At 42.8% G+C, this 22382-nt stretch overlaps 2 long non-coding RNA genes across 2 annotated transcripts in view; one reads left to right on the top strand and one right to left on the bottom strand.

Moving 5' to 3' along the window:
• The window catches only part of LOC148108191 (uncharacterized), a 25693-nt gene extending 14210 nt beyond the window's left edge, over positions 1-11483 (top strand). The window contains exon 2 of the long non-coding RNA XR_015721172.1: positions 7106-11483. This is a non-coding gene — a long non-coding RNA (uncharacterized LOC148108191). The remainder of the gene's footprint in view (positions 1-7105) is intronic.
• Positions 2876-20765, bottom strand: LOC148108192 (uncharacterized). The gene is made up of 3 exons (XR_015721173.1): positions 20309-20765; positions 18195-18296; positions 2876-3345 (listed from the first exon to the last, which is right to left on the bottom strand). It is a non-coding gene; the product is annotated as an uncharacterized LOC148108192 (long non-coding RNA).
• Positions 20766-22382: the final 1617 nt, after the last annotated feature.

The raw sequence follows: 22382 nt of genomic DNA on the forward strand, positions 1-22382 counted from the left end.
GGTGCCTCTTCAAATCTGTATTGTTGTATCCTTTAGGCGAATATGTAGTGGTGCAATTGCTGGATTATAGCATAGTTCTATTTGTAACTTTTTGAGGAACTGATCCATGCTGTTCTCCAGAGTGGCTGCATCAGTTTACATTCCCACCAATAGTGTAAGAGGGTTCCCCTTTCTAGGCATCCTTGCCAACATCTGTTGTTCCCTGACTTGTTAACTTGAGCCATTCTGAGTGGTGTGAGGTGGTATCTCATTGTGGTTTTGATTTGTATTTCCCTGATTCCAAGGGATGTGGAGCATTTTTTCATGTGTCTGTTGGGCATTTGTATGCCTTCCTTGGAGAAAAGTCTGTTCATGTCTTCTGCCCATTTCTTGACTGGATTATTATTTTTGGGGGGGAGTATTGAGTTTGATAAGTTCTTTATAGATCTTGGATACTAGCCCTTTATCTGATAAGACATTTGCAAATATCTTCACCCATCCTGTAGGTTGTCTTTTAGTTTTGTCAACTGTTTCCTTTGCTGTGCAAAAGCTTTTTATCTTGATGAAGTCCCGAGAGTTCATTTTTGCTTTTGTTTCCCTTGCCTTTAGAGACATGTCTAGCAAGAAGTTGCTGTGGCTGAGGTGGAAGAGGTTGCTGCCTGTGTTCTCTAGGATTTTGATGGATGCCTGTCTCACACTTAGGTCTTTCATCCATTTTGAATTTATTTTGTGTATGGTGTAAGAAAGTGGTCCAGTTTCATTCTTCTGCATGTGGCTGTCCAACTTTCCCAACACCATTTGTTGAAGAGAGTATCTTTTTTCCATTGGGTATTCTGTCCTGCTTTGTGGAAGATTAATTGACCATAGAGTCGAGGGTCCATTTCTGGATTCTCTGTTCTGTTCCATTGATCTGTGTGTCTGTTTTTGTGCCGGTACCATACTGTCTTGATGATTACAGCTTCGTAATATAGCTTGAAGTCTGGAATCATGATGCCTCCAGCTTTGGATTTCTTTTTCAATATTACTTTTGCTATTTGGGGTCTTTTCTGGTTCCATACAAGTTTTAGGATTGTTTGCTCTGGGTCTATGAAAAATGCTGATGGTATTTTGATAGGGATTGAGTTGAATGTGTAGATTGCTTTGGGTAACATAGACATTTTAACAATATTTGTTCTTCCAATGCAAGAGCATGGAATGTTTTTCCATTTCTTTGTGTCTTCCTCAATTTCTTTCAAAAGGTTCTATAATTTTCAGAGTACAGATCCTTTACCTCTTTGAATCTGTTTATTCCTAGGTAATTTAATGGGTTTTTTGGGCAACTGTAAATGGGATCGATGCCTTCTCTTTCATCTGCCTCATTCTTAGTGTATCAAAATGCAACTGACTTCTGTGCACTGATTTTATATCCTGCCACTTTGCTGAATTCCTGTATGAGTCCTAGCAATTTTTGGGTGGAGTCTTTGGGACTTTCTCCATAGAGTACCTTGTTTAACTTCTTCTTTGCCAGTTTGGATGTCTTTTCTTTCTGTTGTCTGATTGCTGAGGCGAGGACTTCCAGTACTATGTGGAACAACAACAGCAGTGAGAGTGGACAGCCTTGTCATGTTCCTGACCTTACGGGAAAAGCTCTCAGATTTTCACCGCTGAGGATGATATTTGCCATGGGTTTTTCATATGCAGCTTTTATGATGCTGAGGCATGTTCCCTCTATCCCTACACAGCAGAGAGTTTTTATCAAGAAAAGATTATGTATTTTCTTAAATGCTTTTTCTGCATCAATTGAGAGGATCATATGGTTCTTGACCTTTCTTTTATTAATGTGGTGTATCACATTGATTGATTTGTGGATGTTGAACCACTCTTGCAGCCCAGGAACAAATCCTAAATGGTCACGGTGAATTATCTTTTTAATGTACTGTTGGATCCTGTTAGCTAGTATCTTGGTGAGAATTTTTGCATCGATGTTCATCAGGAATATTGGTCTGTAATTTTCCTTTTTGGTGGGGTCTTTGGTTTGGGGATCAAGGTAGTGCTGGCCTCATAGAAAGAGTTTGGAAGTTTTCCTTCCATTTCTATTTTTTGAAACAGCTTCAGGAGAATAAGTTATTAATGCTTCTTTATATGTTTGGTTTCCGCTGGTAGGCCATCTGGTCCTGGACTCTTGTTTGTTGGGAGATTCTTAATTACTGCTTCAATTTCTTTGCTGATTATGGGTCTGTTCAGGTTTTCTATTTCTTCCTGTTTCAGTTTTGGTAGTTTATATGTTTCTGGGAATGCATCCATTTCTTCCAGATTGCCAAGTTTGTTGGCACGTAATTGCTCATAGTATGTTCTTATAATTGTTTGTATTTCTTCAGTGTTGGTTGTGATCTCTCCTCTTTCGTTTGTGATTTTGAGTCTTTTTTCTTTTGGATAAGTCTGGCTAGGGTTTATCAATCTTATTCTTTCAAAGAATGAGCTCCTAGTTTTGTTGATCTGTTCTACTGTTCTTTTGATTTCTATAGCATTGATTTCTGTTCTAATCTTTGTTATTTCTCTTCTCCTGCTGGCTTTAGGCTTTATTTGCTGGGTTTTTTCCCCGTCTCCTTTAGGTGTAAGGTTAGGGTGTGTATTTGAGAATTTTCTTGTTTCTTGAGAAAGACCGGTATTGCTATATACTTCCCTCTTAGGACTACCTTTGCTGCATTCCAAAGGTTCTGAACTGTTGTGTTTTCATTTTCATTTGCTTCCATGTTTTTTTTTTTTTTTAATTCTTTAATTTTCTGCTTGGCACCTTCATTCTTTAGTAAGATGTTCTTTAAGCTCCATGTATTTGTGGTCTTCCAAATTTTTTCTTGTGGTCGACTTTAAGTTTTACAGCATTGTGGGGGCACCTGGGTGGCACAGCGGTTAAGCGTCTGTCTTCGGCTCAGGACGTGATCCCGGCATTATGGGATCGAGCCCCACATCAGGCTCCTCCGCTATGAGCCTGCTTCTTCCTCTCCCACTCCCCCTGCTTGTGTTCCCTCTCTCGCTGGCTGTCTCTCTGTCGAATAAATAAATAAAATCTTTAAAAAAAAAAAAGAAAAAAGAAAAAAAAGTTTTACAGCATTGTGGTCTGAAAATATGCAGGGAACCATCCCAGTCTTTTGGTACCTGTTGAGACCTGATTTGTGACGCAGTATGTGATCTGTTCTGGAGAATGTTCCACGTGCACTTGAGAAGAATGTGCATTCTGCTCCTTTAGGATGAAATGTCCTGAATATATCTCTAAAGTCCATCTGGTCCAGTGTGTCATCCAAAGCCCTTGTTTTTTTGATGCAAAGAGTGAGATCTTGTTGATTGTTGATCTTCTGCTTAGATCATCTGTCCATTGCTCTTTGCAAACTGAAGGGTAAGAAATCAGAGAAAGACAAACCTTATGAGACTCTTGACTCTGGGAAACAAACTGAGGGTTGCGGAAGGGGAGTTGGGCGGGCGAATGGGGTAACTGGGTGATGGGCATTAAGGAGGGCACGTGATGTAATGAGCACTGGGTATTATATGCAACTGATGAATCACTGAACTTCACCTCTGAAACATATACTATACATTAATTAAAAAAAAAAAAAAGCAGGTAGATAGAGCAATGGAACAGAAGAGAGAGCCCCCAAATAAATTCACACATACATGGATAAATGATCTTTGATGAGGGTGCCAAGAGTACACAATGAGGAAAGGATAGTCTCTTTAACAATCAACAGAATGAAAAGGCAGTCTATAGAATGGGAGAATCCAATTGCAAACCTTGTATCAGAAAAGAGACTAGGGGCCCTGGGTGGCTCAGTTGATTAAGCATCCAACTCTTGATTTCAGCTTAGGGCATGATCTCAGGGTTATGAGTTCAAGCCCTGCTTTGGGCTCCATACTCATTTTGGATTCTGCTTGAGATTCTCTACCTTGTCCTCTGCCCCACCTACTACTTGCTCACTTTCTCTCTAAAAAATAAAATCTTTAAAAAATAAAAAGGAGGCTAATATCCAAAATATATAAGAAACTGCTGCTAATCATTAAAAATAAAAGTGTTTAATCCAGGGGCGCCTGAATAACTCAGTTGGTTAAGCATCTGCTTTCTGCTCAGGTGATGATCCTGGAGTCTTGGAATCAAGTCCCACATCAGGCTCCCTGCTCAGCAGAGTCTTCTTCTCCCTCTGACCCTCCCTCCTCTTGTGCTTTCTCTCTCTCTCTCAAAATAAATGAATCTTTTAAAAAAGTGTTTAACCCAATATAAAAATGGGCTAAATATTTCAATAGACATTTTTCCAATGAAGAAATACAAATGGCTGACAGACATATGAAAAGCTCAGCATCATTAATCATCAGAGAAATCCAAATCAAAGGACAATATCATGTCACCTGTTAGGATGGTTTATATATATGTTGGTAAGAAAATGGAAATTTGAACATTCATATACTGTTAGTGAGAATGTAAAATGGTACAGCCATTATGGAAAACAGTACTGAGTTTCCTCAGATAATTGCAAATAGAACCACCGTATGATCCAGTAATCACATATCTAGGGATACATCCAAAGGAAATGAAATCAGTAGATGACCCTAGTATTTGTTATGATAGTCACCAACTCCTGTATCATGCTGAATTCAGAGGAAATAATTTTATCTTCCATCACTATTATGTTAACTATAAATTGTAAGTGTCCTTCATCAAGTTGACAAAGTCTTTCTTAATTCTTATTTTGCTGAGAGTTTTTAAAATCTTGAATGTATGTTGAATTGTCCTAAATGCTTTTTCTGTATCTGCTGAAATGATCAAGATTCTTCTTCTCAGTCCATTGACTTGGGAATTACTGTATCAGTGTCCCATTGCTGTAACCAATTACCACAAATGTATTGCCTTCAAACCTCATAAATATAGTGTCTTACACTTCTGCAGGTTAGAGTCTCATATGGGCCTCACTGGACTAAAATAAATATGTCTGTAGGGTGTTCCTTTTTGGAGGCGCTGGGAGAGAATCTGGTTCCTGGCTTTTTCTAGCTTCTAGAGGTTGTCTACACTCCCTGCTTAGTTGCCCCTTCCACCTCTAATGCCAGCAATAGCTGACTGACTGCCCCACATCCTAGTGGACTCTTCTGCTGCACTTCCACTTTTAATGACCTTGTGACCACTTGGATAATCCAGGATCATCTCCTGATTTTAATGTGAGCTGATTGGCAACCTAATTCCATCTGCAACTTTAATTCCCCTTCCCCATGAAAGGCAACATGTGGGCAGATTAGAAGGATTAGAACATGGACATTTGTGGGGGGCATCATTCTGCTAGAGATGGTACCCAGGGCTGAGTGTCAAGGAGCAGGGACATATATGAGTGCAGGAGCCCATCTCCCCATGGTGCCTAGGGAGAGAATAAGAGGGACTCAGGGTTGCCCCTTTCTGGAATCTCGGGGGGCAGAGCTCTTGAGCATCTATACATGACCTGTGCCCCTCTCATTGTGCTCCTCACTTTCTGCACAGATGAGAGCTGAACTTTTCTGGGTGGAAGATTTGTGGGGGGCCCCTCACTCAGCTCTGGTCCACTCCCTCATTCACCCAACTCACTGTTGTACTTGTCCCTCTGCCGTGCCAGGGTCTGTGGTCCAGGTGGGGTTGACTCAGCCACCCTCAGTGTCCAAGGGCCAAGGATAGATGGCCACCAGCACGTGCACTAGGGGAGCAGCTCAGCTTCAGCAACATCTGGGCTTTGTTGCCAAACTCCTGACCCCCAGATTTGCAATTGCCTCTCAGGAGAGATTCCTGGGCTCCAGGTCAGGCAGCCAGGCTTCTTGATCTCTGGGCTTCAGCCTGGAAAAGAGGCTGATTGTTACTGCTTAGTGTGGGATAGTGGCTTGATGCCTACATTGTCCTCAAGGCCCACAGGGAAGTGAGATAAAAACCTGTTGGCTGTCTGTACCTTCTCACTGTCCAGAGTTATTGCTGTCATTTTGTGGGCAAGTGGCTGCTGCTGAGTTCTGGAGTAGTGTAATGGGGGCCGTCCTTTCTCCTCTGGTTCTCTGATACTGTGTGGTTGATGCACCCCCATTTCTAAGATCCTGGGTATGGTTTGCTGACCCAGCTCTCTACAATTTCTGGAGCTTTTGGTCAGATCACTCAGTCCTGCACTGGAAGTATTGGTGTGGATTATTATGTTAGTGACTGGAACCAGCTTTGCTCTGGGAAAAAAATGCAGAGTCCCTCTTCTTCCCTTGAAAGTTCTGCTTCCCTCCAATTTCCTGATACTATATGTGTACACCCAAACAACAGACCCAATCAACCCTTGGGTCCAATATCAGGCAGAGGTTAACTGGCGTGTGCCAAAGAGGGCTGGGTGGTCCCTCCCATTCCTCAGAGTGGAGCACCCACAAGATGTGCTTAGCTCTCTCTCCCTGTCCTTGAGGGCTTCCCTATTTTGTCCCCCAGTCAGGAATGATGGAGAGAGAGCAACACAGGATGAGGTGAAGGGGATCCCCCTGACTGCCACAGTGGAGAGTGGGTTGGTCTTGGCTGATCTGTCATGGTCTTTAGTCCTTCTGCTGTTCTGAATCTGGAACAAGTTCTCTCTGAGGTTGGGTTCCCTCTGGATCCCCCTCTACAGTGATCTACAATGGAGGAAGAAGCTGTGGAGGTCATTTCACTGAGTGCAAGGCTGTGGAAGAGGCTGCAGTCTTAAGAGGAGGCTCCTGGGCAGTGAAGAGACCCCCCCTCTGGGAGGAGGGGATAGTGGACAGGTGGATGGGCATGCAACTCTCTCTCCAAGGTCCCCTTCTGTATGTACATCTGGCCCTAACACAGCAGGAGGAGTTGTGGGCCTGCCTTGCCACAAACCCCTGGGGTACATCAGCTGTGGGAGGCCATCAAGGGGAGGGGAAGGATCTGCATGACTTCCCTGTCCTCCCTTTGAGTGGGGCAAGTAGGTAAAATCGACTTTGGGCCCCGCAGGAAGCAGAACTTGAAGGGTCTTTCCATCACGGCCTCGTCCTCTTTCCTCGCCACTCCTCTCACTCTCTGCTCAGGTGATTTGCTGACAGTGGATTAGGGGAGGCCCTGCCACTTCCTTCTTATAGACATCATATGACCTCAGACTCACCGTCCCTGTGTCTCTTTCCATTTCAGGGTCCTGGGCACAGTCTACACCGTCTCGGGAATCTCAGTGTCAGGGTCTCCTGGACAGAGAGGTGCTGTGTCTTGCACTGGGCTCGCAGTGCGTCATTTGACTTTGGCACAGGATGAATGCTGTCCTCAAAACTGTGACCCTCTGAAGCCCCCGCACTTAGCTCCCTCTGGTATTCTGGTGATGCATGCTGCTTCAGTTAGTCGTGAAAAGTCCTATTCAACGGAAAACTGAGTGTATTTAGAATGATATGTTCATTGAATAGATCGATGTAAGAAGTGACCTCTAAGGATTCATGTGTGAGTTCTTTTCTCTAGGAAATTGTCTTGATGACTCATCCCATGTCTTCCGTGACTGTAGGATTAACCATGCTTTTTTGCCTCAATTTGGACAAGTCACTTAACTCTTTTGCAGGTAGGCTGCATGCAGAGGTGACTAAACTTATTTTACAAGTTTGGACTAAATGAACAAATGCATTGACTGCTTAGGACATGTGGAAGACCCCTGAGGGTGGGTCTTTGGAAAAACCCTGAGAGACCGTGGTCAACCTGGCCGGGAGGGCAGTGACACCACAGTGCTCCTATGTATCCTACATCCTCTAGACTCCAGGAGAGACATCCAGCTGTAGCCACCCATGTTTTAAGAAAAAGTGGCAGGGAAAAAGACAAAATGTCAGACACAAAAGAAAGAACTGAGAAAATAATGCCCATAACATAGGTTGACTGGGGTTGACTGTGACAATGGAGAGAGACAGCTGTGACAAGACAAGGATCTCAGAGCTGCATGCCTCTCTGATCATGCTTTGCTCAGAGGACATGACCCAGTAATGTGAGACTAGGCTGTCAGTAGGCCACCAACCAACATTTAGTGAAGTGTAGCATGACAGATACATCCCAAGATCTTACATGAATACAACTTCTCTCTCTCCTCACAAATGCCCCCTTGAGGAATGACTGTTAGTCCTGTTTTCGACATGAGGAGACATCTCCTAGAAATGTTTTTTGATCCTGCTGTGTGTCATGTGGTGTGAATGGCAGAGCGAGGCATGGTGCAGACCATGCAGATTCAGATCCTGCACCCTCCCCACTGCAACGTGTTGTCCTCACTGCACTGTCTCTGGAGAATCTCTGTCCCGTTCACCAGGTGCAAGGAGGTAAGTGCAGGATTACTGGTAAGAACTTCACATTCTCTCCCTCCATGGATCCTAATTATTCTTGGGAAGATATACATAAAATAACCACACAATAAAAAGGTCAACTAATAGGAGATCCCTGAAAAAGATGACCTGGGCACAGCTCTATTCAGGGAGATTTTGGGAGGTTCTCTGGAAGAGGGGCTGACTGAACCCCTATCTGGGGAATGCATTCGGGTAACTTGGGGTGCAGCCTGGGTAGTGGCTGGAGTGGGCAGTGGAGGAGGAGGTGATGCCTGCAGAAAGAGCATCGTATGGATGGAATCAGGAGGCGATGAGGAAGGTTTGAGGACAAGGCGATGGGAGGTCAACGTGACTGGAGCTGTTTCGCAGTCAACAGACAACTTGTAACCAACCAAGCAAACCGCATGCTGCCTAGACACAGCTCAGTGCGGTCAACTCAAAGCCACAGTAATGCTGTCGTGAGGCTCAGACTCCACTGTGACATGAGGCCCAGCGAGAAGCCGAGTCCTTCCCAACCCGTCTGCTGCACACACATCAGTGTGATGTACGTGTCTGGAGTAGTCTCCAGGCAAACAGGATGATCAAAATCAGCTACTTCCTCTTGCCTGCTCTAGCGAGGCCTTGGGCAATTTGGAGCAATTTTACATGTTTTGTTTTTTATTTTTTTTTTAAGATTTCATTTATTTATTTGACAGAGAGAGAGAGACAGCGAGAGAGGGAACACAAGCAGGAGGAGTGGGAGAGGAAGAAGCAGGCTTCCCGCCAAGCAGGGAGCCCGATGCGGGGCTCGATCCCAGGCCCCTGGGATAATGACCTGAGCTGAAGGCAGATGCTTAACGACTGAGCGACCCCGGTGCCCTGTACATATATTTTAAAGATACAGTGTGGATTTAGAATGATAGGCAGCTTTACACCATATCTTGGAATCTCTGTATATCTTCATGTTTTCTTTCTATATAGTACAAGCCTTATCAAGATAATATTTGGTAAAATATACATGGCCAAAGATAATTGATTTTATTCCCAAATAGCTTTCTCTATGACTGTGAAGATGAATTAAATAAATTTACAAGTTCAAGAAATCATACATATATTAAATATCCAAACTCTACCATTACAAAATTGTGCATATGATAAGCTTTAATTTTTTTTAAGTTGGAGGAAGAATATAACAACAAAGCCCTGTTTAATGACCTAAATTCAACCTGAGGATCTGGTCACTATTATCCAGAGGTGCCAAGTCATATTATTCAGTATACGATTTTAAGAAAATTCCTTTATTCTTTAAAAATTTAATTCCTTTTATTTTTTAATGTTTTTTTAATTATACTATGTCACTCACCATACAGTACATCCCTGGTTTCTGATGTAAAGTTCGATGATTCATTAGTTGCGTATAACACCCAGTGCACCATGCAATACGTGCCCTCCTTACTACCCATCACCAGCCTATCCCATTCCCCCACCCCCTCCCCTCTGAAGCCCTCAGTTTGTTTCTCAGAGTCCATAGTCTCTCATGCTTCATTCCCCCTTCTGATTATCCCCCTTCTTTATCCCTTTCTTCCCCTACCGATCTTCCTAGTTCTTATGTTCCATAGATGAGAGAAATCATATGATAATTGTCTTTCTGTGCTTGACTTATTTCACTTAGCATTATCTCCTCCAGTGCCGTGCATGTTGCAACAAATGTTGAGAAATCGATCTTTCTGATAGTGGAGTAATATTCCATTGTATATATGGACCACAACTTCTTAATCCAGTCATCTGTTGAAGGGCATCTCGGTTCCTTCCATGCCTTACCTATTGTGGACAATGCTGCTATGAACATTGGGGTGCATATGGCCCTTCTCTTAACTACGTCTGTGTCTTTGGGATAAATACCCAGTCGTGCAATGGCTGGGTCATAGGGTAGCTTAATTTTTAACTTTTTAAGGGACCTCCACACTGTTTTCCAGAGTGGCTGTACCAACTTGCATTCCCACCAACAATGTAGGAGGGATCCCCTTTCTCCACATCCTCTCCAGCAATTGTTGTTTCTTGCCTTGTCTATTTTTGCCATTCTAACTGGCATAAGGTGGTATCTTAGTGTGGTTTTCATTTGAATTTCCCTGATGACTGATGATTTTGAACATTTTTTCATGTGTCTTAGCCATTTGTATGTCCTCATTGGAAAAGTGTCTGTTCATATCTTCTGCCCATTTTATGATTTGTTTATTTGTTTCTCACGTAATGAGTTTGAGAAGTTCTTTGTAGATCTTGGATACCAGTCTTTTATCTGTAGCATCATTTGCAAATATATTCTCCCATTCCGTGGGCTGCCTCTTAGTTTTTTTGACTGTTTCTTTGGCTGTGCAGAAGCCTTTTATCTTGACGAAGTCCCACAAGTTCATTTTATCTTTTGTTTCTCTTGCCTTTGGAGATGTGTCATGAAAAAAGTTGCTTTGGCCGATGTCGTAGATGTTGCTAATTCTCCAGTCTGTATTCTTTGTCACGTGTGACCACTGTAGTCCCTGCTCAGCTCTATGGTGGTCAACTATTGGCCGGAGAGAGATTTCATGAACAGCCTAGAACTGAGAAGTCATTCGATCTTTGTCGAAGGGCTTCGTGAGCATGTTGAATCGTATCTTCAAAATTCAGCTGGTAGCTGAAAACCTTCATTGTTGCTTGTGCAGAACATCCAGGTCAGGCAGGGGGAGAGCTAAGGGCCTTCTAGGGTCTCTCCTGGGTATGCTTACAGTGTTCTAGATTCGTAAGAATAAGTCAGAACTTTTCAAATCCCCTCATGGAAATCTCATTTTTTGGTGGTCCAATAAGCATGCCAACATATGCACAAAGAAGAGTCCCAGAAAAATAAAAGACAGGGAATGAAATATAAAATAAGTAAAAGATAAAATGGGTCTCTAATGAGCTCCAAGTTCCCAGACTTCTTTATTTAAAAGAAAGGGACAGTGAAGATATGTGAAGTAACAATAGCCAAAATCTCACAAAATTTCATGAGAAACATTAATAAAAATATTCAAGAAGTTCAAAAAAGTCCAAGCCGGATAAACCCACCTCATAATAAAATTGTTCAAGGCCAAAGACAAAGAGAAAATCATGAAAGCAACTAATCATTTACAAAGGCTCCTCAATTTTATGGCTAATTTTCATCAGAAACCAGAGGCCAGAAGGCAGTGGGATGACATGAAAAGTGCCAAAAGACAGAAACTGTCAACCAAGAGCTCTGTATCTAGCAGATGTCTTTCAGTAATAAAGGAGACATTGAGACATTCCCAGATAACATTTGAGAGAACCCACTGCTTTCACAAGGCCTACAAAGAAATACTAAGGGTCCTTCAAGCTGAAATGAAAAGACAACAGAGTAACTTAATTCTACATGAAGAAATAAAGAGTTGCATAGGTTAATATACAAGAAAGTATAAATATATAAGTATGTATATGTTGGCTAATTGAATTTAAATAAAAAATATAAAAGTATGTAGGATGTGTATAATATAATTGTAAACAATGTATTATTTTCTCCTGATTTAAAAGGCACCACCTGAAGTCAATATTATAAACATGTTGACGAGCACACAGTGTATAAAGATATAATTTGTATGACCATGGCAATAAGGAGAGGGTGTGCATTGAATCTACATGAAGGTAGTTTCTATATGCCATGGAAATTAATCTGGTATTAATCCAATTAGAATGTTATAATTTAAGGTGTTAATTATAATCTGAGGGAAGCTACTAAGAATATAACCCAGAATATATAGCAAAAGAAGCACCATGGAAATGTATTCGGTACGCTAGAACATAACATAAAAAACCGGTAATGGAGGACTATTAGAAAAGAGATGACATATACAGCCAAAAAAACCAAACCAAAACAAAAAACAGATACCAATGCTAGCTGATTAGTAATTAAATATTCATGGATTATATACTCCAATTCAGAGGCAGATATTGGCAGAATGGATTTTAAAAAACCCTATAATCTCTATTTGCTGCCTATGAGGGAGTCACGCTTTAAGTCTAAGACACAGAGAGGTTGAAAATAAAAGGAAAATAAATACTAAGCAAGTAGTAACCAAAAAAGAACTAGGCTGGCTTTGATAATATAAGACAAACTTTTATGACATTTTTCTTCTAGAAAAAAAAAGGACATTTTATAATGACAAAAGGGCCCATCCTTCGAGGAGATTATGAACATTTTACAAGAGAACTCCAAAATACATAAAACGGACAAAAATGAAGAGAAACAGACCCCTCAACAATAACAATTGGAGACTTCAATATTCAACTTCCAATAATGAAAAGTCATTTCTTGTGATGCTCACAAGGTTGGGCAGAGTAGGGGCTGAGATCCATATTTCATGGTGCAGGTACTGAAATTTAGAGATTAAGTGACTTTCTCAGAGTTGCAGCACAACTGCAACTGAATGATGGTTCCGAGTCAGGGGATACAGACGGTTCCCTGGACATAGAGATCCCTGATCACCTGAATACGAGATCAGGTCCTGGACACCTGAATTGAGCCATTTCCTCACTCCCTTGCTCATATCCTCTTGCCCCAAGGTTTCTGCAGGCAGACACCTGGTATGCCAAGGAGGTGCCTGCGCCAAGAGGATGGCTCAAATCCTGACCCAACTCCTGGCTCTGTGTTTCAATCCCTGACTCAAACTACACTGTCTTTCCTCCAAATGAAGAACAACCCCTGATGGAGTGGGGGGATCTGAGCATGTCTCCATCTCCCCTCACTTGCCCCCAGCACTTGATTCTATCTGCTGCCTTTCAGTGAGACTCCCTGGTGGTCAGGTGATCACCCTGAATGACCAGTAGTCTGCTTGCCTCCCAACTGGCTCAGAACCCAGGACATTCTAAACCAACTGCCCATGTGACAGTTGCCCAAAGAACTAGCTTCGTCTTCAACTGACCAAACTTGGATGATGAGCAGTTCATTAACTAGGAGAGGGGTCTGCCAGGCTGGACTTTTGTGGCTTAGTGGATGAAATCTACACACCTCCAGTGTCTCCCTGACTAACTATCTGACCCACCCTCTGAGCAGCCACTAAGGAAGGCATGGCTGAGAGCAGGAAGTAGCCACACTGGCCCTTGAGTATGCACCTTCCCTGCTCACTCCTTCCTTTCCAACATCCAGTGTCTTTTGTACAAACTACAGTCATTCTTCTTGAATCTAATTACTGATTTTACTCCCATGCCACCTTCAATGGAGTAGTTAGTGGGGGTGATATTTGTGGCCCTACCATGTTGTTTGGTCAGATGCCCATTTCAATGTGGCTGAACCACTGTGGGCACAGCCAGCAGAACAGTGGACAGCCAGCAGATTTTCTTAAACACAAATAGTTATATTATGAATCCCGTGTTTGAATCCCTTATGATCTTTTTCTTTTTATAACCTGAGCCACAATCCTAGAAAACATACTGAAAATAGAACTGTTGATATACAGCTGAGAGAAGACCCTGGGAGCACATTCATTCATTCCTGTGCTGCACTTCTGTTCTATGAGCAAAGAGGGGTATTATGATCTATGATGGGGCTGTGATTTTATGAGGATGAGACAATGTAGAAAGGCAGCACAGCACAGGGACGGAGAGAGAGAGAGAGCATGAGAGCTGGTGGCTGGTGGCTGGTATCAACTCATACTAGAAGACACATGTACCTGGGAAAGTTACTTAACCCCTTTGTCCTTGGTTCCCTGTTCTGCAGCATGAGGCCTATTTACTAGTATTCCCTTATGAAGCTTAATATAAGACAATCCAGATAGCACCTGAAGAAAATGACCGGTACTGCGTAAGTGCTATGTAAGTGTTCCAGCATTAACTGTCTGCAAGAATAAGCAAGAAATATAGGAGTGGCTGCCTCCAGAGAGGAAACTCGAATGGATACAGAGCAGGGGAGGGTGCAAGGTGACATTTCAGCCTTCACATGGGCATGATGCTTTACAGCTCATGGAGAGTATCTGTCATCATTTCCTGTCATCCCCCGTCATCCTCATGGGTTATGCAGGGTAGGTGCTGTGACCCCTGTTTTGTGATTCATGGCTCTAAATTGTAGAGATTTTAAATGACTTGCCTGGAGTCACAAGGCTGATGACAGATCTGAGATAGGAAAGTAGTTTCCTTGGGGACAGAGATCCCTGAACAACCCCCACCCCCTCCCCTGAGTCCTCCAGATCATGTGCTGGACTTCTGAACCAAGGGCTACCCATCCTCCATTCCCCAAATTTTCCTGCCCCAAAGTTGCTGCCAGGACATAGAAGGTGCTGGAGCCAAGAGAAGGGCACATGCCTCCACCCAAACATTTCAATCTCTGACTCAAAAGCTATGATATTTTCCTGAAAGGAAGTCCCTTAACAGGTCGGGGGAAAATCCCTCCTCCTCCCACATCATCACACATCAGCTGCCTCAAGGCAGACCGACGGTCTGACCAGTGGTCTGCTTGACTCCTATGTGGCCCAGAGCCCAGGATTTTCCAAGCCAACTTGCACATATAACTCCTCTCTAATGAATCAGCTTGGCCTTCAAGAACCAACCCTGGATGAACCACTAATTAATGAGGAAAGTGACCTGATGGACTGGTGCTTTGCTGGTTTAATAGATGAAGCTGACATGTCCTCCATTGTCTTCTGACCACTGATCTGAGCAATAGTCTGAGAAGGCAGAGCCTACACTCTGAGTATGCACTTTCCCGCTCCCCAAACTCTGAAGTCTCTGTAGACTCCTCACCCTTCTCTAGACCTTGCAGTTGCAGGGAGAGAGTTTCTTCCCTCTGTCACCAAATGTTCATTCCACCAACCCAATGGCATTGTCCCTTCTCACCACTGTCCCAGGCAGCACCCAAACACCCAGTAATTCTGTTCACATCAACCAATGGAAATCACTCCATGAAATCCCAGTTTCATTCCTTTATAAAAAATCTGTGGATTTATAGACTGCTGATGTTTGGTTTTGGATCTTGACATCTACATTCAGAAGAGTTAACCTGTGATTTCCCTTTACTGTGATGTCTATTGCTAGGTGGCATCAAAATTCTCCTGATCTGATGAAAGCAGTGTAGGTGTGTTCCCTCTGCATATGTTCTCTGGAAGAGGATGTCAGAGAGTGGCATCATTTCTAAAACACTTTCTAGAAATCAGAGGAAACTATCTGTGCCTGAAGTTTGCTTTGTAGAAAAAAATAGTTTTACGTTTGTTTTTTAATTGATGTTTACTTTACATGTTGTAAAGTCCCCAAATCTTAAGTGTCTAGCTTTATGGTTTCCTGTAATATAAATGCATCAGTTACCAACACCAATTTGACATACAGAACATCTCCAGGACCCTGGCAGCCTCCTATAGAAGGAGTTAATAATATCTAACTTATTAGGTTACATGAATAAAATCATCTATTCCATGTATAGTCTAGGCACAATGATTACACATAATTAGCTCAAAAATAGTGTGGCAGCATCCTTGGAAGGTAGTTATGTTGCCTGTACATATTATTACCACCACCCTGCCTCCACTTTTGTGGCCACATGCATTAGCAGTCACCCCAGTTTTTGGTTGGTTTTCCTGAAGTGCCAACAAGTAAGTTAGGGAAGCAATGGAGAACATGTGCACTTGTTTGCTTTACCATTTTCATCCCAAGCACCCTGCATTCACATTTCCTCTTCCTGTTCTTCTTTGCCCTAATTTGCTTTGTCTTTTCCTTCTTTTGAGTCCATTACAAAAAATTTTGTTAACAGCTGAAAGGAAGACAAGAATCAGGCATAACCAGAGCCACCCAGGGCAGGTAACCATTAAGTGGAGGATGCTGAGAGCAGATCCAGAATTCCTGGGGCCCCTCCAGCAGGGACCCTTGTGACTCCCAGCCCAGCTCCTGGCTGGGGCCATTCAGGGCTGCTCAGCAGGAGTCCGTGGTACAGACCCAGGGTAAGGGTCCAGAGCAACATTAAGAATGTGAATGAGGTAGGCTGCAGGGAAGTTTTATAGACATTGGTCCAAGGACCTTAAGTGCCTGTATGAGACCACATACTACAGGATGAGAATTATAAAAAGAGGGAATGGGGGAAGAGCTACAAAGAGGAGCTTATAGATAGCAAAAACAAAGTGAAAAGAGATGAAAGAGGAAATAAATTTCATGCACAGTTTTGCTCCCTGCATGTAATCCTGTGCATGGATAATTGTAGGAGTGGGGAGGAGGAAGCCTTGGGAAAGGACGGAGACAGTCAGGGTTGGGGTGAGAACTTGGACCCACTGCTCCTGGCAGGATAAAGGCCGACCTGGGGATGACTCTGTTTTCACCTCTGCAATGAGGGAATGGGTCTCTGTGATCTGCAACATATTTTTCCAGCCTTCAAATTTCATAACTGTGGCCATGAATGAACTCCTGTGTCATCTTGTCCTTAAAAGAAGGCAGTCACTATCTGCGTGCATTTCTGTGTGTGATGTTGCCTTCCTCAGTACTCATGACTCAGTACTCCCCTTCCACTTCTCTCCACTATTTAGTGTTCATCGTCCTTCTCCGTGTCAGCCTCTACCAGCCATATTATTTTAAAATATGGGAACACTGGAAGAATGATCATGGGTACACTGCCACCTTCCCTCATCAATCAATTGATCAATTAACCAATCCATCCAAACCCAGGGGGCACCTGTAATGGGACTGGAGTTTTGTTGGGCCCTATGGGAGAGAATGGCAATGAGTTCCACATACTACCTGTCCTGTGCCTGGGGTAATTGCAGTTACTTGAAGATCGTTCTCAAAAAATCCCATAGGTTTCCTAGCCCCCTAGAGAGCATGAACATGAAATTAGAAGTAAGCTAACTTGTCTAAATTCCCTTAGTCTATAAGTGGGGCAACAGGGGCTCTACAGCTGATGCGATCACATAAACACACAGTACCTGCCAGAGTTTGCCCTGAACCTTGGAAGGACTGGGAGGGTGGGTTTTAGGCAGGCCTGGGGTAGGCATGACCAAGGTGTGGGGGGCAGGGCCAATGTGTGGCTGAGGCAGTGGGTTCTGAGAGGAGCACTGACTCCCTGCCCTGCTGCCCAGAGAGAGGTCGTGTCCTGTGGTCGATGCCAGGTGACCGGGTCAGCAGGGCTGTAAAAGTGGGTGTGTGAAATAGGCCCAGCAGCTCCTCATACAGTCCTCTAGAATCCCTGCCGGCCATGGAGGGTCTCCAGGGCAGCTGCACATGGGCCTCATTCAGATGGAAGCACATTCACAGTTCAGACTTGGGTGAGGTATGGAGGTTGGGATGAGCTAAAGGACATTGGAGCATATGCATAATTCCAGAGGAAAGATTCTTCAACTTACCTAGCTATGGAAGTGGCCTTTAAGGAGGAGCAAACAGGACAGGAACATAATGTTACTAGTCCTGTACATTAAAAGGGAGAGAGTTGACCTCTCATCTACCTCCTGGCTCATGCTGGAACTTTGTATCCAGATTCAAGTGTCTGTTGGGTCGCACCAGATTACATCCATCAAAGTTAATAACAAGAAAGATACCAAAATCCCAAGAGGTGCTAATGAAACAGAACCTAAGCTTTGACATGTGGCAGTGGGAAAGAGAAGGAAGTACAGGTTTCATGGGAAAGAATTTTTAAATAGGAAAGCAAAAATGATTACAAACACAGCACACCTGATGCCTATGGACTCAATTCCTCTTACTAATATGTCATTAAAATCTGAAATGAACAAATTAGACTTGTACATATATTTCTCTACCCTTTCTGCTTTCTTATCCACCTTCCTCAGTCTTCAGAGCAGCAGGTGCAACCTAACTGTACCAGGAACCCTCTTGCATTGCTTCCTACCTGAGTGTTGTTCCCTACCTGGAGAGTCATCCTCCTCACTACTGGAATCTTGAATGCTCTCTACAAGAAAATCTATAGAAACACAAATATTATATATAGAAACACATAAATTAGAGGGGCTCACCCTTTCCTCCTCCTCTAGTTGAGGTTGTGTGGGTCATACAGCATCAACCTGATATTTCCTGTGGGTTCTCAGAAGTTCTCTATACTTGGTGGAGTCAGAGCCCTTCAACAAGAATTGATCACAGTTACAAAACTTCAAATGAGAGAGAGATGCTGAATGAATCACCTTTCACACTCTCAGTTCTACAGGCACATTGCAGCTCTTACCTCCAAACTTACCACCTGAGATTCAAATTATTATGGGCACATTTGAAATGTGGCTAGTGTGATTGAGCAATGTGATGTTATTTTAATTCACTGAATGTTGGTGTAAAATTAATTATAAGCAGACACATGTGGCTAGAGGCTAGCACCCTGGAGAGCACAGTTGTAGAATCCAAAGATGAAAAAGAGGTCACTTCCCCTCCCCTGGTTGTATCTTGGTTGTAGTTTGCTGGCCTGATCTGATCATTCATGTATAGGTATTTCTGGGCTCGTGCACACATGACAGGCACAACTTAAGACTCTGGGACACTAAACAGTAAGGTCAAACCACCAGGTCCTAGAGGAAGTGACCTACAGAAATCCCAATGTCACTGTATAGAAACAAACAAACAAATCTAAAATATATATGGAACCACAAAGGACCCCTAATAACCAAAACAATCTTGAGAATGAAGAACAAAGATGGAGTCACCACACTTCCTGACGTTAAAGCATATTACAAAGCTACGGTAATCAAACAGAATGGTACTAGCATAAAAACAGGCTGATAGACCAGTGGAACAGAGCAGAGAGCCCCCAAATAAACTCACACGTACATAGATAAATGATCTTTGACAAGGGTGCCAAGATTGCACAATGGGGAAAGTAAAGGAGGCATGGAATGAACACTGACACTCCCTAACCCAGCTGTTTAGGAGATTTGCAACAAGGGTGATGGGCACCAAGCTAAAAGCCAAATTTTACTTTAAATTCCTATGTACCACTGTATCTTGGGTATGTACTTACAGGATTTGAGCATTTCTCATGGTATGGTAATGTCATAAATTACATTAAATTATCTTCCTGATTCTTATCTGCTCTGGGCCATGTACAAGCAAGGACCTCAGCTATGACAGATGTTGGTCTGCACTGTCCTGCATGGGGCCTCTTAGCTCTCAGAATCAGTGGACTGACCAGGAGCATGTGGACTTTCTATGTGAGTTTCACTCTAATGACTATGCCAGAGCTGGCTGTTAAATCCATCTATAGTTGTTCTGGGTTATGTGACCATTGAGGCCACCTTATAACGTGGTCAGTGTTTGGGACATGTGTACACTTTAGTACTTTGGCAGTGTACACGGATGCTGAAACCCCCCTGCTCTGTGACTAACGATCCCGTAGCTGAGTGATAAGTGCAGATCAGTAGCACAGAGCATCAGCAACGGGGATACAGGCCTAGGTCCACACTTTGACTTTCCTCCTTAGGAGGTCAAGACCTGGGACAGTCTTTTCTGCTCTATCTCCATCTGAGGAAGGGAATATTCAACAAACTTCCAGGCACAGTTGTGGTGACGGAGGAATTCGGGATTGTATGTGAAGTGTTCAGTGGTGAGGAGATTATTTTGCAAAGTTGACACTTGCATTGTTCTGTGTAAGTGGGAAATACCTCCTGAGGAAACACACACATACTCAATACACTCACATTTACATTGACACCACATAGACACCCCTTAGCCCTCACACATAAACCACACAACCTAAATGACCTAGTTGTTCTGGGGCCTGTAGAACATGGTCATAGTTCTTTACTGGACAGTTGGTTTCTCCCACTACACACTCAAGCTTCATTCCTAGCAAGAACCCAGAATCAGGGTGGCTCTCCAGACCAAAGCAGACAAGAAAGCCCCACCTTTTTCATCACGTAGATTATTTCTCAATGAGTGATTATTAAAAAAATGGAATGCTTTTATTTCCTGTTGAATTCATCTGCAATTAAAAAATGCAAAACACTATGAGGATGGCATCACCCTAAACACTGTTGGTACAAGGTTTTTGTTCTCTTTAAGAAACCTGATGGGCCAGTGGTTGAGTCAGGGGCCCCAAAACAAAGAAATGAAGCAAGGTTTCTATTTTGGATGAAGTCAAGCTTACCTGGGGGAGAGATGGGACCCCTTTCTCTGCCTTGTCACTGGAAAGGTCCTCCAATGGATACTCCAGGGGGCCTGGGGGACATGGAGTAACTGTCAGGACACTGATGGTACTGCTTAGAAATTACTCAGGGAGCTCTGATTGATGTGGACATGGGACAAGAGGGTATGGATGTGATTAAGAGGCAAGGTGAGCTGCTGATGTTCCATCCTCCTTGCTGTATGAATGAAAGCAAAAGAGAGGAGCAGGAAGGGAGTGAAAAACAGAGCTTTTGGCTTTCTAGCTAAGTGGAATCTAATTTATGTGAAATAATCCATCTAAACAGGGCAAACACTCAAAGATACAGACATAGTGAAGAGAAGGGCCATATGCACCGCAATGTTCATAGCAGCATTGTCCACAATAGCTAAATCGTGGAAGAAGCCGAGATGCCCTTCAACAGATGACTGGATTAAGAAGATGTCCATAAATTCAAATCAAAACCACACTGAGATACCACTTTATGCCGGTTAGAATGGCAAAAATAGACAAGGCAAGAAACAACAATTGTTGAAGAGGATGTAGAGAAAGGGAATCCCTCCTACATTGTTGGTGGGAATGCAAGTTGGTACAGCCACTCTGGAAAACAGTGTGGAGGTCCCTTAAAAAGTTAAAAATTGAGCTACCCTATGATCCAGCCATTGCACTACTGGGTGTTTACCCCAAAGATACAGACGTAGTGAAGAGAAGGGCCATATGCACCCCAATGTTCATAGCAGCATTGTCCACAATAGCTAAATCATGGAAGGAGCCGAGATACCCTTCAACAGATGACTGGATTAAGAAGTTGTGGTCCATATATACAATGAAATATTACTCAGGTATCAGAAAGAATGAATTCTCAACATTTGCTGCAACATGGACGGCACTGGAGGAGATAATGCTAAGTGAAATAAGTCAAGCAGAGAAAGAATTATCATATGATTTCTCTCATCTATGGAACATAAGAACTAGGAAGATCGGTAGGGGAAGAAAGGGATAAAGAAGGGGGGTAATCAGAAGGGGGAATGAAACATGAGAGACTATGGACTCTGAGAAACAAACTGAGGGCCTCAGAGGGGAGGGGGGTGGGGCAATGGGATAGACCAGTGATGGGTACTAAGGAGGGCACATATTGCATGGTGCACTGGGTGTTATACGCAACTAATGAATCATCGAACTTTACATCGGAAACCGGGGATGTACTGTATGGTGACTAACAATATAATAAAAAATCATAAAAAAAAAAGAAGATGTCCATATATACAATGGAATATTACTCAGCTATCAAAAAGAATGATTTCTCAACATTTGCTGCAACATGGACAGCACTGGAGGAGATAATGCTAAGTGAAATAAGTCAAGCAGAGAAAGACAATTATCATACGGTTTCTCTTATCTATGGAACATAAGAACTAGGAAAATCGGTAGGAGAAGAAAGGGATAAAGGGAGTAAACAGAAGGGGGAATGAAGCATGAGAGACTATGGACTCTGAGAAACAAACTGAGGGCTTCAGAGGGGAGGGGGGGTGGGGGAATGGGATAGGCTGGTGATGGGTAGTAAGGAGGGCACGTATTGCATGGTGCACTGGGTGTTATACGCAACTAATGAATCATTGAACTTTACATAAAAAACCAGGGATGTACTGCATGGTGACTAACATAATGTAATAAAAAATATTATTAAAATAAAAAATATTATTAAAATAAAAAAATAAAAAAATAAAATAACAGGACAAACACTAAAATGTGTGCTATGTTTCAGTGATAGAGTCTCATGACTCCTCCTGGCTGTTTTGAAATCCAGTCAAATTCCCACTGTTTCACATGTTGCAGGACCATTTCAGCTTCCATGTCTTCATATATGCAGCTACTGTATTCATCATCTATTCTATTGAATTTTTTACTTTTTTTTACTGTCATGAAATTATATATATATATATATATATATTTTATCCTCCTAATCATTTGTAAGTGTACACTCAATGGCACTAATTACATTCACAATGCTGTGTACTCATCACTATAATTTATACCCCAAACCTTTTCATCATATCCC

This window comes from Ursus americanus, chromosome 22 (assembly GCF_024610735.1).
Source record: "Ursus americanus isolate L20-20 chromosome 22, mUrsAme1.1.p, whole genome shotgun sequence".
Classification (NCBI taxonomy): Eukaryota; Metazoa; Chordata; class Mammalia; order Carnivora; family Ursidae; genus Ursus; species Ursus americanus.